We start from the raw sequence: 16,729 nt of genomic DNA on the forward strand, positions 1-16,729 counted from the left end.
GCACGTTTGCCTCTGCCACCCAAGTGCTTAGGTTAAATAAACACCACCAAGTCAGGCCGTCTCTGTAGCCCAGGCTGACCTCAGACTCTCCCATCTTCCTGTCTCAGCCTTCTGAGTACCAGGATTACAGGTATGGTTCACCACGCCTGACTAAGAGTTTTAGTTTTACATGAAGAAAAGAACTCTGGAGAGGTTGGGGCTGTACCTCAGTAGCAGACCTTGGGTGTCCTGCGTTCATCCCTGGGACTGCTAGAACTGGATGTGGAGGCAATCAGAGACAGAGGCAGGAGAGCCAAGGTCATCCTTGGCTAGATAGTGTGTTCCAGGCCAGCCTGGGATATCTCAAAGTAGAGGGCGTGATGGTTATGGGGAAGGAAAGCTACAGAGGTAGGTGGCGGCTATGGCTTCACAGCAATGTAAGACAGTCGGTTCTGTTGAACTGTATGTACACTTAGAAGTGATTGAAGCAGGCCGGGCAGTGGTGGCGCACACCTTTAATCCCAGCACTTGGGAGGCAGAGACAGGCGGATTTCTGAGTTCGAGGTCAGCCTGGTCTACAGAGTGAGTTCCAGGATAGCCAGGGCTACACAGAGAAACCCTGTCCCCCCAAAAAAAACAAAACAAAACAAAAAAAGAAAAGAAAAGAAGTGATTGAAGCAGTGAGTTTCATGTCCCATGTATGCTCCACAGAGAGCACTCACAGTACAAACGTGACGGTAGCCACACTGACGAGGACACAAAGCACAGAGCTGAAAAGAGATGTATGAAGAGGACCCCGGAGCTGCTCTTGTTGCATGAGTAGGCTGGTTGTCCTTATCATCCTCTTCCCCATGACAGAGGTCACCACCCAAAGCTCCTTTGCTCTCTGACCAACGAGAAGCAGGAAGAAGAGCGGAGAACTGAATTTGCTGGCTCCTCGGAGAACAAACACAACAGTCTGCTCTGTTGTACTTGCCCATTTCTCTGGTAAAAAGACTCCTACCAAAAGAGATGTCAACGGACCAACTTACCACTGGAAAAGGCAGCTCTTCGTGAGCTGGTTCCAACCGCCATTGGCAGAAAGAGGAAGAGATGTGGGAATTCCCCGTCCCACCCACCCACCTACCCCTTGTCTGCTTCCTCTCATCCTCTGCCCTGGAGAGTCACATCTTCCTGAGACTGCGGCCCAACCCAGACAGTCCTCCATTACCTGCCTCCAACCTCAAGCTTAAAGGATGTCCTCCCCTCCCCCCACACCAGCCACACCTGTCCATCCAGAACATCTCAAGAACCCCTCTACCTGGCTGCCCAAACAGTCCTAGTTAACTCAGTTTCCCTGCTCCCACCTTACAGTAATGCTTGCCCAAGATTTCACGCCCCAAGATTTCTATGAACTACATACTGTTTCTTCATGGGGTGCTGCCTCAAACAAGGGGGGGGGGTCAGTTCCACAAGATGCACAGCAGGAAGACCTTTCTTCTACCGCAACACGGAATGGGGAGTCAAGGGGGTGAGAGGTGCGTCCTGCTCTGACCTGGCATCCTCAGCCCTGCATCCCCCTTCCGTGTTCTGTGATGCTCTTTCTGGGGCAGTGAAGCTCCCAGAATGTTGAATGTATCCCAAAGCATTTCCTGAATTGTGTGGAACAGAGATCACCAGCTGCTTTTCTTCCACTCGCTACAGAACGTTCGCTGTTCCTTGGATTTAGCTAATGCACTTTCATGCCTCGTTTGAATCTTCAATTGGACCCCAGCCCGGAGAGTCACTGCCCGTAGGAGGTGGCACAGAGCCCTCCCACAAAAATTACAGTCCTCTTAAGAAAAATCACAGTCCTTACCCAAACTGCTGGATTCAGAACTGGCATGGATAATTTACATACATTTAGAGGATGAATTCAAGAACTGTGAAATCCAAGCCAGAGAAAAATGAAATAAGCACAATTTGCTACAATTGTGTCTCAACTCAGCGTGAAGGCCAAGTCGGTGAAGTGACATTCTCCCGCTTAGCATACAATTCTGCTGGTTTTTTCTTAGGCCGGTGGGCTCGGGTCTGTGGAGATGATATTCCTTCCAGCTGCCCCCACCCACATACCGTTAACCCAGCCTCTGAGAGGCAGAGGTGTGGACAGCACCCACCCAGCCTACCCAGCAGGGTGGATGGTTTAGTAGAGAGGGCAGAATAAGAAGAGTGAGCTAGGATTAGAATCAGAATTGATACTGAAGCTGTCACAGACCTGGGATTAGGGTTTAAAAGCCTAGGATAGGGGTTTGCATCTGTAAATCCAACCCTTGTACAGGAGGATTACAGTTAGTTTGAGGCCAGTGAAACCCTGTCTCAAAAACCCAAAACAACAGACAGTGGTGGTGAGAGCCTTTAGTTCCAGCACTCAGGAGGCAGAGGTGGGCAGGTCTCTGAGCCTGGGGTTCTGCAGGGGAACTACAGACAAGTTCCAGGACAGCAGGACCACACAGAAAAACCCTGCCTTGAAAAACAAACAAACAAACAAACAAACAAAACTGTTAAAAGAGATGAAAAGGAAAACCAAATTGGGGCTGGTGTCAGGGATATGGTTACAGTTAGGGTTGGAATTAGAGTGCGGTTATAGAAGGTCTTGAAAACGGAGTAGTGTCATCCTTTTTAGGTTTTCCTTTGTCTCTTTTGGTCCCTGTCCAACACTAAACTCAACACAGGAGGCATAAACAAGCCCAATACCTTAGGTGCTCTTACAGAGCCCTCTTCTGCAGCCTCCCTGGGACCTGAAGCTGTTGTTAGCCAGGCTCCCCAGCCTCAGTGAAGAGCCCGTCTTCCCACCCCGCAGCTACTCTCCCTCCACCTGTGAATGCAGACCAGGAGTCTACTTACACACCTGGGTAAAGTTTGTTATTTTTATGTTTATTTTGGTGTGTGTATGGTAGGCGTGCGGGTACGTGTGTAAACATGTATGTAGAGACCAGGGGTTGACTTTCCTGTCTCCTTTGATTATGATTTACCTTTATCTGAGGCACAGTAGAAATTTAACCTGAGTATGGTGCTCAGAAGAGGGGCCTTGGGAAGTGACTGGGATCAGATAAAGTCATGGGGTGGATCCCCATGATCGATTGCATGCCAATGGATTTGTAAAAAGAAATTGCAATGTGCTCTCTCTCGCGCACGCTCTCTCTTTCTTTCTCGCTCTCTGTCTGTCTTTCCCTCCCTCCCTCCATCCCTTTCTCTCCTCTCCTCTTTCTCTGTCACATACACACACAGGCATGTGCACACACACACACACACACACACACACACGTGTGTGTGTGTGTGTGTGTGCTTGCTTGTGCACTACACGACTCCCCTGGTGGCTAGATGTGAAATGTCCTCAGTGTTGACAAATCTAAAAGCTTGTAGAACCTTTTGGAGTTAGAGCCTTGCTAGAGAAAATGGGTCACTAGAGTGTGGCCTTGAACGTCCATGGCCCACCCGGCCCTGTTCATGCTCTGCTTACTGACCACAGGTGCAGTATAGCCAGCAGCCTCAAGCTCCTGCCACCACGCCTACCTCTGCTGAGGGCTGGGGTGGGCTAGAGTACAGAATGGGAGGTAGGCAGAACTCCCCTTTCTTTTCTTTCTTTCTTTCTTTCTTTCTTTCTTTCTTTCTTTCTTTCTTTCTTTCTTTCTTTCTTCCTTCCTTCCTTCCTTCCTTCCTTCCTTCCTTCCTTCTTTCTTTCTTTCTTTCTTTCTTTCTTTGTCTTTATTTATTTTATTTTATATGTATTTACTTACTACCCATGTACATGTGTGTGCATGCTGGGCACACGAGCAGCTGGAGGATAGCTTTGTGGTTGCTGGTTTTCTCAGTCCACCATATGTGTTCCAGGGTCTGAACTCATTGACAGGTACTTTCATCTTCTGAGACAACTAGCTGGCCTTAATCCTCTCTTCCTCCTCCTCTTCCTCCACCTCCACCTCCTCCTCCTCCTCTTCTTCCTCTTCTTCTTCTCCTTCTTCTTTTCCTCCTCTTTTCTTCTTCTCTTCCCTTCCTTCCTTCCTTTCTTCCTTCCTTTCCTCTCTCTCTTCCTTCTTCTTTCCTTTACTGGTCTAATATAGCCCAGACTCACAGAGCACTTCCAATCCCCCTTCCTTAGCTTCCTGTGTCCTGGATTTACAGTAGCTTCCTGTGTCCTGGATTTACAGGTGTATGCCACTGTGACTACTTGTGGAAGTACAAATATGTGAGTATACTATGCTCCAATAAAATGTACATTTCAAATGAAACAGCTATATGGTAGATGAGTTATGTCCCAATAAAGCTGTTGAAATAAAATGTTAAAGGTTACAAAAGAATATATATGATAGCATTCCATTTCTGTAGCAGCTTTAAACAGAGACAAAATAATGTATCGCATAAGGTGTATATTTGGTAACCAGTGGAGAAAACAGGGGGATAAACAAAGTTCTCAGCAGAGCAGCTGCCTGTGGGACAGAAAAGACAAAAATATGCTTGCCAAGTGAACACACGCACACGCACACACACACGTTGGGATTGCCCTGTTTCTCTTTAGGGCAAAATGTTCCACCACCACTGAGCTACTGGGTATGTGGCAGAAGGGACATATCTCTTAAGGTGACATATCTCAGCTCTCTTAAGACAAGCTCTCAGTAAGTCTCTGAAGTTGGCCTTGAACCCACTTTGTAGCCGAGGTAGGCCTTGAACTTGCTGTTCTCTGGAGTTTCTGGTATTATAGACCTTCATTGACAAGCCTAACTGGAATTGTCCTGTTTCATAACCAGCGATGAGGGGAGGATGCTAACATAGCAATGGACTCATGGGACTGGGGGCAGGCCTGGCAAGTGTGAGCCCCTGGGTTCATCACCAACACGTAAGACAAGCTCATGGAATGCTGTTGGCTGGACAACTGTTAGGATGCAGCTGTGCTTGCCTGTGAGATGCCTGGAGCACACTTTTCCATTCACACCTTCCTTTGGGCATGTGCACAATAAATCTAGGCTGTGACTCCTGTCTAAAGGAAATTCAGAGACAAAAAGTGTGGAGCAGAAACTGAAGGAAAGGCCATCTAGAGACTGCCCCCACCTGGAAATCCACCCCACATACAGACACCAAACCCAGACATTATTGTGGATGCCAAGAAGTACTTGCTGACAGGAGCCTGATATAGCTGTCTCCTGAGAGGCTCTGTCAGAGCCTGACAAATACAGAGGAGGATGTTCTCAGCCAACCATTGGACTGAGCATGGGATCCACAATGGAGGAGTTAGAGAAAGGACTGAAGGAGCTGAAGGAGTTTACAACCCCATAGGAAGAACAACATGAACCACCAGACCCCCCAGAGTTCCCAGGGTCTAAACACATGGAGCAACCCATGCATGGCTCCAGCTGCAGATGTAGCAGATAATGGCCTTGTCGGGCATCAGTGGGAGGAGAGGCCCTTGGTCCTGTGAAGGCCCGATGCCCCACTGTAGGAAAATGCAGGGCAGAGAGGCAGGAGTAGGTGGGTGGGTGGGGAGCACCCTCATAGAAGCAGGGGGAGGGAGGATGGGAAAAGGGGTGTCCGGAGGGGAAACCAGGAAACGGGCTAACATTTGAAATGTAAATAAATAAAATAACCAATTTAAAAAAAAAAAAGACTAGCCATTGGGGAAAAAAAAAATCTAAGCTATGAGACTTCTGGTCAGTCCAAGCAAGATTCTACATATCGGGTGGAGAGACGAGGAAAGGGCTGGATCCGCTGAAGGAGGCATTCTGTGGGAAGGTAATGAAGGGGACGTTCCGGAGAACGCTCACAGAATGAAATAATAAAGAACACAGAGGCTCTGCAAGAGGGTTAAAAAGGAAGACACCCTTGGATTAGTGACCCATTTCGTCTGTCTTCCTCAGATACCCCCAGGTTACATGGTACAGGTAGGTTCAAGTGGCTTTTACCATTCATTTATACCTGCCTGTTTGCCAAGGAAACATGCTAAGAAAGGAGAAGGAGGGAAAAGGTGGTTCAAAAACATTTCATGGTTGTAACTAGCATTTTCTTAAAACAAAACAAAACACCTTGTTTTTATATATGTGTGGACCTTGTTTTTATTAGTATGTGTGTGAACCTTGTTTTTATTAGTATGTGTGCACACGTGTTTGTGCCATGGCACTAACGTGGTGCTCAGAAGACAACTTCGTGGGGTTAGTTCCCTTTCCACCTATCATGGCTTCCAGGATTTGGACTCAGGATAATGGGCAAGGCAAGCACCTTCAAGGCCAGCGCCAACTCTCCTTTTCAACATCTGACAAATAAGGCTCTTGATGTCAGGTGCGAGGTGTTCTGGGGTCCACATGGGGGTCCAGGTAGGTTTAAAGGGAACTTTTAAAACAGAGCTCCAGCATCGTATCCACGACCCAGAGCTCCTCGCTCCCTTCCCCCGAATAGTTTCCTCGGTGCGGTGGAATCATCTGACTGTTTAAAATGAGACACTAGAGGTTAGAAGAACCCTGAAGCAGAAACCCTCTCCAGTATAAGTTATTACCGCTGTCTTTATTACCTGAGAGTGCTCTGCAGACAGGAGGTTGACAAAGACAGTGTAATAACAGCTTGTCCAAGAACTTCTTGGTGTCTTATGCCCAACTCTAATGGATTCAGAAAGGTGGGTGGGAGGGGCCAGGAAGGAGGCAGCATCTGTCCTCATCAGAAAGAAGCGACTCACTGATCTCTTTCTAGCTGAGAGGAGGAGGCTCAGAGACAAGGGATAGCTCCAACTAGCTGAGTGTATCAGGACCAGGGTGCCAGTTTCTGACAGGCAGGACCCCAAAGCTCCTGAGAACAGGATATAACTGAATAGCAAGAATAAACCTTAGAGCCAAGCCAACCTGTTCCACCATCTGTCAGGGTGGCTCTGTCCACTGGGGAAGCATATCAGAACTAAGGTAGGCCTCATTGACTCCAAGATAGAGTCTACTGGGGAGCCACCTCAGCTCAGATGATGGCCAAGTGTGGCTGCCAGTGGCAAATCTCAGTTACCCATGATCCTTCAGTTGCCCTCCCCAGCCCTGCCAGATACTCAGGGCTTCTGAATCTTACCTTGACTTTCCTTGGTGTACTTACATGAAAGGAAAACCAACCTGAAGTCAGCTTCCATTTCTCTTACCATACACTTCCCACGCAGATCCCTTCTGTGACCTCAGACATTTCAGTCATTTCTTCCCACCAGCAGGCAAGCCATCATTTCTGCAGCAGGCTCTACGTGGGTGTCCTCTAACCCAGTCTGGCTCTGACTCTGTCTGCTTGGAGTTAGTGTCAGATCCCCTAAGTTGAGGGCTTGGTCCGTCAAACAACTCCTCCCCACCTCCAATAACAGTATTCCCCAAACCATATTTTTAAAAGATTTTTTTAAAAAAACTTTCATTGCTTCTTTTTTTGAGATTATAATATAATCATATCGTTTTTCTGCTGTCTTAGTTGTAGTTTCCATTGCTGTGAACAGAAACCATGACCAAGGCAATTCTTACAAAGGATAACATTTAATTGGAACTGGCTTTTGGGCTCAGAGGTTCAGTTCATTATCATCAAGGTGGGAAACATGGCAGCATCTAGGCAGGCGTGGCACTGGAAGAGCTGAGAGTTCTACATCTTGTTCTGGAGGGAACCAGAAGAAGCTGACTTCCAAGCAGCTAGGAGGAGGGTCTCAAAGCCCACTCCCAAGGTGTCATACTTCCTCTAACAAGGCCACACCTATTCTAACAAGGCCACACCTCCTAATAGTGCCACTTCCTGGGCCAAGCATATTCAAACCACCACACCTGCCTTCTTTCCTTCCTCCAATCCCTTCTGTATGCTCCTCCTTGCTCTCCTTCAAATGCACGGCCTGTTTTTTCATTAATTATTGTTACACATATGTATGTATATTTTTATTTTCTATGTATGTTTTGCCTGCCTATATGTATGCATACCATGTGTATGCCTAATATTCATGGAGTCCAGAAGAGTGTATCATTTTGCCAGGAACCAGTGCCCTAGAGGCCCAAAGCATCAGGGGTGAAGCACGGGCTCTCCAGGCACACCAACCAGTAAGACTACCCTTGCTGAGCTATCCAGAAGCTCTCCAAACCAGTCTTTTGGGGATATTATGGGGTCTTCATCAAGTACACATAATTGCTAACAGACTGAGCAGCACTGGAAAGCCCAGCATCTCCTCTCTACAGCACCCCTAGCTCCATCATGCGGGGTTGGACCTTTCCCAAGCAAAGTGTTATCAAACCATATTCAGACAAGGTCCTTCAGAATTATGAAGCAGAAACTGTGGATGAAAAAAAACAATCATAATATCACCTATCACATTCGGGGCCACAGAGCAGGAGTAAAAACGAGGTCTCAGCTTCATTTGCATCTGGTTTACATACAATTAGCATACTCCTGTGCAGACTTTAAGACAGTCATTTTCATTTATTCCTCACTTACCTTCAATTCCTGGCCCTCCTCACACCCTGGGGAAAGCAGGTTTTGTCTCCAGTGCCTTATGATACCTGAAAGACCTTTTAGTAATCGCTGAGCAAAATCTCACTTGCACCAGGCAAATACAGCCTCATTATCTCCTTCCAACTGCTCCTAAAATGTGCTTGCAGAACCCCTCTGCGGATTTCCCTCACTCCTACTCTTTGAACCTGCTTGACTTTCCTTAACCCTTTAGCTGACGTGAGAGTAAGGTCTGGGCCTGGGCAGGTCTCCTCAGTGTTCCAATACTGGGGAGAAGGGGGTGGGGGTGGGGGGCATGGATGGATAGATGGTGTCTTAGTCAGGGTTTCTATTCCTGCACAAACATCATGACCAAGAAGCAAGTTGGGGACAAAAGGGCTTATTCGGCTCACACTTCCATACTGTTGTTCATCACCAAGGAAATCAGGACTGGAACTCAAGCAGGTTAGAAAGCAGGAGCTAATGCAGAGGCCATGGAGGGATGTTCCTTACTGGCTTGCTTCCCCTGGCTTGCTCAGCCTGCTCTCTTATAGAACCAAGACTACCAGCCCAGAGATGGTCCCACCCACAAGGAGCCTTTCCCCTTGATCACTAATTGAGAAAATGCCTTACAGCTGGATCTCGTGGAGGCATTTCCCCGACTGAAGCTCCTTTCTCTGTGATAACTCCAGCTGTGTCAAGTTGACACAAAACTAGCCAGTACAGATGGATAGACAGGCAGGTGGATGGATGAGTGAGTGGGGAGAGATGGATGGATGGATGGATGGATGGATGGATGGATGGATGGATGGATGGATGGACAGACAGATGGGCAGCACTGCCTTGTTCCCCTCCCCAGACCAGGGTCTGGGACAAATATGGAGTGAGCCCAACACCTATCTGAGGATTTCATGGCACTAGAAAAAGCATCTATCTAGTTTGTTAGGCTAACATCACTTAGCCAGAGGCCCTGGGCTGCACTGGAAAATTCTAGGAAAGACTCTGCCCTTGTCTCAAATAACACAGTCTCCTGGGTTGCCTCCCCCAACCTCCAGACCTCCAAGAGCTGTCAAAAGGTTGACAGTGGGACCTTTAGGGGGGGCTTCCAAGAGACCCAGTTGGACTCCTAAAATGGGTGCAAACTGCTCTGAGAGGTAGCTGTGGGCATTCTCAGTTATAATGCTACAGTTATAATGGTATACACTCTTCAAGCTTAGAAGCTAATGAGGGAAACAAAATAGCCAGCTAACAGGCCCCAAAGAGTGCCAGCCTCTACAAAAGATCCTAATCCTGGGAAGAGCAGAAAGGGAGAAAGCAGTGTTGCAAGCTAAAGCCTTAGACCTCTTCCTGTCAAATGTGTAGCTGAGGGACAGGACAGGGAAGTGCAGCCAGAGTCCCCAGGGAAAATGCATGAGCAAAGTAAACACTATTTCCTGTTATCTAGAAACCTACGGCTAGTAAATGTTTCTGTAAAATGTATGATTCTATTCCTTCCTCCCTTCCGCCATCCCCTCCCCAGTTATGACAGTAATGAGCTTTGGGTGGCTTGTAGATATAATTCAGCCTCCAGAGGCTCTGTGACTGTGGCCCAGCCCTTTACCCTGAGTGCTCCAGCGCCCAGGGATCTGAAATGACAACCTTTCTCCCTGTTTCAAACCTTGACTTGAAGGCAAACAGTGGTAGATGTTCTAAATGCATCTGTCTGTGGAAAACAACTTCTGCAGGAAAAATAATGAAATCAGTGGGAATAGGGGCTGGAGAGATGGCTCAGCAGTTAAGGGCACCAGTTGCTCTTACAGAGAACCAGGGTTCAGTTCCCAGTACCCAACAGTAGCTCACAGTTATCCATAACTCCAGTTCCAGGGAATACAATGGCCCATGAGGCGTGCACTTGGTACAAATGCATACTTGCAGGAAAAACACTCGTGCACATAAAATGAATCTAAAATGAACTTTAAAAACAAAACTGTGGGAGCTACAAACCTATATCAGCTACTTGAACAGGAGCAAATGTGGGAATAAGAACTATGTCTTCAGCTCCCAGTGGTACTTGGCAAAGCCCCTGGGCTTTGTGCTGATGGCTCCCAGGGAGGGCGGCTCTGGCTCCATGCTGGCACTTAGGATGAGCCCTGCTGATTCCACCTTTGTTCTCTCTTGTAGCTTGCTTCAAAGAGCCTCCCTCCTCTCATTGGTCACAGTGCACGGTAGCCTGGAGCCCCAACTGAGAAAGAAAAGCCTGGTGGATCTAGTGTAGGCCAACCTCCAGGGACCCCACTACAGTCACTAGCTTAGACACTGCAAATTATTTATCTATTATTAGGTTGTCCAACATAACAAAGATTTATCCTAGCAATCATTTTCCTAAGAGCATGCTCACAGGAGCTGAAGGTAATAGCTTTGAAAATAAGAGCTGCTCTTCCACGGAACCCCCAGGTCATTTCCCACCATTCATGTAAGATGGCTCACAACTACCTAACTGTAGCTCCAGAACATCTAACACACACACACACACACACACACACACACACACACACACTACCACTATCATCATCCACACACATGTGCAAACACACACACACATACACACACAATAGTAATAGCATATACAAATAATACGAGTACATGTATTCCCTTAGGATCTGGGTTAAAGGCCAACAGAGCCTTCACCTGTAGGCATCTGGATGCATTTAGTCACCTTGTAAGCAATCTGGTGCTCTCCCCAAAGCTAACAGCTCAGACTCATTTGGTGTCCAATGAGAAGATACTGGTCAGAGCTAATCCAGAGGCTTCGGGGTTGGTGTAGTCAATGTAGCACAAAGATGCCACATTCTTGCTGGGGGCTTGCAAAGTTGGTCCTATTTCTGGCCGTGTTGGGGAACTCCCTTTCTGACTTTGGTGTCCATAGGAGTATTGCTGCGATGGCTTATATGCAAAATACAGAGCCCGCAGGAGATCACTGTCCCTGCTGGCTCTGTCATCTCTACCCACCTGGTTATGGGTTTGACAGATACACAAATTAGGCCACCATAATACACTGATGTAAGTCACATGGTGCAGACCAGGCTCTTGATTGGTACGGAGTCATAATCCATACATCTGCTCCACGATCTCTTGTGCGGTCTCTCTTAGAACAGCCAAAATCTAAGGCCTTGATCCCATGTCTCCATTCTCAAACACCCCCATTTCCAACAAGCCTCTTTGACTGAGCAATGAAGTCACACCCTAACCAGCTTCCCCCCCAATCAATGCTTATACACACCTGGAAGACAAGAACCATGTCTCCCTGCCTACCTGTCTCCCTGCCTACCTGTCTCCCTGCCTACCTATAATGGCATCTCCTGCAAGCATCTGCACAGGGATGCAAAACAACTTGGTGGTAACAGCAGAATATGCCCATAATTCTGGACAAAACGAATGAGCCCATCAGTGACCCTTATCTTCCTACCCAAGTGATTTCAGGAAGGGCATGTCACTAACTGCTGCCAATCAGAGCTGTCTTTGGGATTTTTAAATACTAAATCAGACTTGCTCTCCTTCCCCTGGAGCTGTCAAGGGGCTGGGGGTTGGGAGTTGGGGGAGGGGGAACATATGCCTATGTATAAGCAGCAGTGAGCCGGGTTGTGCAGAAAAAGAGACACCCTGGGGACCTTTGTTGAGCCACTGGGTCTAGCTGAACCTAAAGTGACAGCAGCTCTGTTATATAAGCAAATTGAATTTCTATTTACAAAACAATTTTTTTTTTCTGTCAAACCCAGAAGTTCTAATAATATAGTAGCATGTGTTCATGCTGTGTGCTTCCTGCTTCTTCACGGCATCCGCACAGGAGTGATGAATAAACCCTCTTTGGGGACAGTGACTGGCCACTGAATCTCCAGGTGCCCTCACAAGGCGGTCAAGCTAATTGCAGTGGGGCCTGGTCACAGAACTGAGCTCCACCCACAGCTACAGCTCTAACCACGCTCCTTTGAAACCTTATTAGGGTTTTTTTATACAAACTGTTCTCCACAGCCTCTGGTTTGAGGCTTGGTCCCTAACTAGTGGTGTTATTTTGAATGACTGTAGCAACCTGAGATGAGCCCTTGCAGGAGACTAGGTCACTGGAAATGGGTCCTTAGGAGCTTGCTCTTCTTCCCCAAACCCCTCATTCACTTGCTCACTCTCTCTCCGCCGCCCACCTCCCCCTTTCCTTTCTGCCATGGTATGAACTGTTTCTGACGCAAACTCTCACTGCCCTGAGGTTCTGCCTCACTCCAGGCTCAGAGACACAGAACCAGGAGGCCGATCACAAACCGAGCCTTCGGAAAATATGACCCAAAATTTATTTTAGTTTTAGTTTAAATTAAATTTGTTTAAATTGTTTGCATCTGGCAATCTATCATAACAACAAAAAACAACATACAATAATGTGTACCTGGACAATACTAAAATGCCTCTTACTATCTATCCCTCAACCCCACCGACTGATACCTTAGTAAGCCAGGTTGTACATCAGGTCAAAGAAAAGCAGTTTTTAGAAAAAGGCCTCTTAGCAGATCGCTTTGTTGTGGTCATTGAAACTTCACACCATGGGTTACATTTGCAGTCAGCATCCGACATGGATTTTTTTTTACAGATCTGGGTGTGCTGATATATTTTATCTCCTAGGTCTGTCTAGTTTCTCGACGTGAGGAACCCAAATGTCCTCAGCTCACAAGGACTGACCAGGTCTTGGCAAACTGATTTCACCAAAATGTTGAAGAAGTTGCTTGAGGAAGCTGAATAACTAGTTATTCACTTAGAATGAGAGAGATGACATTTAATATTTAATTGATATGAAGACTAGACTTTAGACAGCCTGAACATTATCTTCTTCATAAGAAAATCTACCGAGGAAACTTAATTAAGGTAAATTGGAGAAATTTAAGATGAGACACATGGTCCCGGATAGTTGCGTGGCTTGTTTTCACAGAACTAACATGGGCAGATGACTCAAGTGCAGAAGTGCAGTGGTTGGTTCTGCAGGTCACAGCGCCCTTTCCAACGGACAGCCACAGGCTTCAGAAATCCTTATTAAATGGGTATAGTGGCACAACCCATGATTCCAGCATTCAAAAAACCGAGAAAGTATGGTTCAGAATGCCACACCCACTCCAGGGAAGTCTGCATGACAAGTCCAAAAGCTTGGCCGCAGTCCTGAGGCAAAAAGTTTCACGGAAACTGGTCACCTGGAGTCTTTGGTGTCCCATAACATGGCTGTGGTCCAGATTGGTCCTTGTGATAGTGGTAAAGGGTTCTGCATGCTTACCTTCGGCATTGTTTTATTATAGGTGCCCCCAAGGAATGATTTGACAGTTAGCTAAGTTAGATTGAACATTGCTTCCTGGCCTTCACCAGTGTCTTGATATTCTAGGCAGTCGTTGAGCCGACCCTGGGCTTGAAATTTCATAAGAATGTTACTTATTCAGACGGAGTGCCTTCAGAGAGATAGAGAAAGAAATCAGGCATTGCAGTTTACTAGATAGGAGCTAGAAATCACAGGGCTAGTTCAACAAAGTAAACTTAGAATTCTCATTACCCTCACGTAAGGCAGACTACATTACATAATAGTAGAAAGAAGGTGGGTTGTGGTTTAAGGAGGGACTAGAGTATTGTATTATTCATGAAAAGGTTAACAGAATGGAACTTCCCTGGGGTATGTTTTTCACTAGGCCCAAAGGAATAGCATAATTAGGTGTTTACTAAGGGACCCCTGGTGGTGGGTTATACAGTAGACTAGGGCGGGGCGTAGGTGCGGGGAAAGGGAATAGCAGAAAACCCGAGTCCCACCAGAGTTCCCGTGCTCTGGGCAGGCAGACATGGGAGGACTGCCTGCATGCTTCCCACGTGACCCGGGTGGGTGTCTGGCTGTGTGAAGTCACTGATCCAAGCTTGGCGGGCGGTGGCACCAGGTTCCCAGCTTCCGGCATCCCATGCTGAATACCGCAGAGGAGCTGAGAACAGAATGGGGGCCCTGGGGCAGAACTGAGCCCCAGGGCCGAAGGGAGGAGGGGGCAGGGCTAGAGGGCACTTGATGGTTCCCACACGGGTGAGAATCCTTGGACCGTACAGTGTCTGGAGCACAGGATGGCCTTCTGGTGGGAGGTTAGATGAGGCTTGTTAAGAGAAAGCCCATCCCAGTCTATGGTTTTAGAGATTTATTGTAGAAAGGCAGGGGGAAGGAGAGAAGGCAGAAAGAGGAAGAGAGGCTGGCCATGTCCAAGTAGGGGGAGGGGGGAGAGGAGGGCTAAAAAAAGAGTAAGAAAGGTAAAAGCTTAAAGAGAGTGAAGAAAGGCCAAGCAGCCCCTCTTATAGTGCACTGGGCTATCTTACTGTTGCCAGGTAACTGTGGGGAGGAGCATACCTAGCTGTAGTCTGTGGAGGTGGAGTCTATTGCCAAAAGCTTGGGACATTGTCTGAGTGACTGGTAGTCACAGAATTATGGAGTTGGGGGGCTCTGTGGTTTCAGGCACCTGATTCTGAGAACATGGCTCACTTTCCCATCCCTTGTAGAGATCTCTACTGGGTTGCCAGAGCAAGCCCCATTCAACCAAAATAGGCTGCCTATCACAGTCCCACAGACTAGAATTGCACCTGGGTGTATAGCCCTCTCATCTGGCTCCTAAGAATAGCTGACTTTAGATAGAGCTGACTGTATCTCAGTTGTAAACACTGCCTGGTTCCTGTTAGCTTTTATGTATGCATTCCTCTGTTTTGTGTAAAGAGTCATTATGTATCAGATAACCTCAATGTACCTTGACTAATGTATCACCTAACTTCTTAGTTTCCTTCTGTATTATAAGTCTGATGCTTGCTTTGAGAAATTACATTCAGATCCAACACTCTCTTGTGTTTGTGTCTGTTTGTCACTCACTGATTCCTTGTCCACGTGAGTCCCAGGACCTTGATTTCTCCCAAGGGTTGAGGGACCAACTGAGCCAGCCCGTGGCACCAGAGGATTGGGAGTTTGAGGCCGGCTTGTGCTGCAAAGTGAGAATCTGAGTGAGTGAGTGAGTGAGTGAGTGAGTGAGTGAGTGAGTGCATATAATCCTAGCACTTGACAGGTAAAGGCAGGAGAATTATGAGCTCTGGATCATCCTTAGCAATGGACTGACTTATACAGTCCAGGTCAGTCTGGACTACAAAAGACTTTGTTCCACAAAAGAGAAGAAAAATATGGGAAGAAATCCTTACATGCTTGCACAACAGATAATTCCCACATCCTCGTGTATGTATTCAAATTGCTTTCATCGTTTAGGTTGATTTCAACATGACTCAGAAGACAGCCACTAGAATCTAGAACCTATGAACCAAACCACTCCGAAGAGCTCTGTCTGCATAAAGAAAATGTGGCTGCAGAGAGATGGAGTCTGTGGATCAGTTGGGTATCTTTAATCCCTTTCTTTTTTATTATTAATTAATCATCTTACTTATTTACATCCCAAATGTTGCCTCCCTTCCCTTTTAGTCCCTTTCAAAAGTCATTTACTCAACCTCTGCCCCTGACCTCACATGTCAGACCTGTCTAGATAAAACTTACGGGGATGAATCACCAAGCACCACAGACCTCCAGCCTGTAACCACCCTAAAGCCCAGAATGGAGTTTAGACAGTACCTGAAACCTATAGCAGAAATTGTATCCTGCACTCCCAGATGTGCCTGCCAGGAACTCACACTGATGGATTAGTGTGAGTTAATTGGTTAGCCTATTGACTTAGGACTTTGTTCTGTGCCTAGGAAAGTTCATGTAACCTCTTGGCAATCAGTGATGTCATTTAGAGGTAATTTGAATCCATGCTCCCAGGCCATGGCCACTCATATTTGACTCAGAATAAACGCTTTCCTTATTTCCCTTAAAGAAGAGCTGTTACTTTACATCAAGGAACCCATCTCTAGTGGATGTTGCTCCTTGCTCCCCCAACACCCATCTCTCTGCCTTCCTTCTTGACAGAATTTTGATTTAGTTCAAGTATTGTGTTCCTCAAAATCAATAGACTATTGTGTCTCCTGGGACATCAGCCTGGGTTCACTTTCCTCCTGTGAACTATCAATTACGATGTCTTTATTTTTCTGTAATTTTTTGACTATGTATTTATATAACCATCAATTATGACATCATTATTATGATATGGCTGGACCATCTTGCTCAAGCTTAATGATAAAGCCATCGCCAGGAGAAGAGCTAACTGAGACAGGCTCTGTGCATGGCCTCTGTGCCTTCACCCCAACTCAGAGCTTCAGTGAACAGAGCTGGAGCTATCTTTACTACTTAAGTAGTTTGAACTCTGCTTTTGTTACTTGCAGCCGCCGGCCA

General features: G+C 46.9%; 1 long non-coding RNA gene across 1 annotated transcript in view; it reads right to left on the reverse strand.

Annotated features, from left to right (window-relative positions):
- Positions 1-12,762: 12,762 nt before the first annotated feature.
- The window catches only part of Gm31986, a 37,475-nt gene continuing 33,508 nt past the window's right edge, over positions 12,763-16,729 (reverse strand). Inside the window, exon 4 of the long non-coding RNA XR_001779573.2 lies at positions 12,763-13,853. This is a non-coding gene — a long non-coding RNA (predicted gene, 31986). The remainder of the gene's footprint in view (positions 13,854-16,729) is intronic.

The sequence above is a fragment of the Mus musculus genome, chromosome 1, assembly GCF_000001635.26.
Source record: "Mus musculus strain C57BL/6J chromosome 1, GRCm38.p6 C57BL/6J".
NCBI lineage: Eukaryota > Metazoa > Chordata > Mammalia > Rodentia > Muridae > Mus > Mus musculus.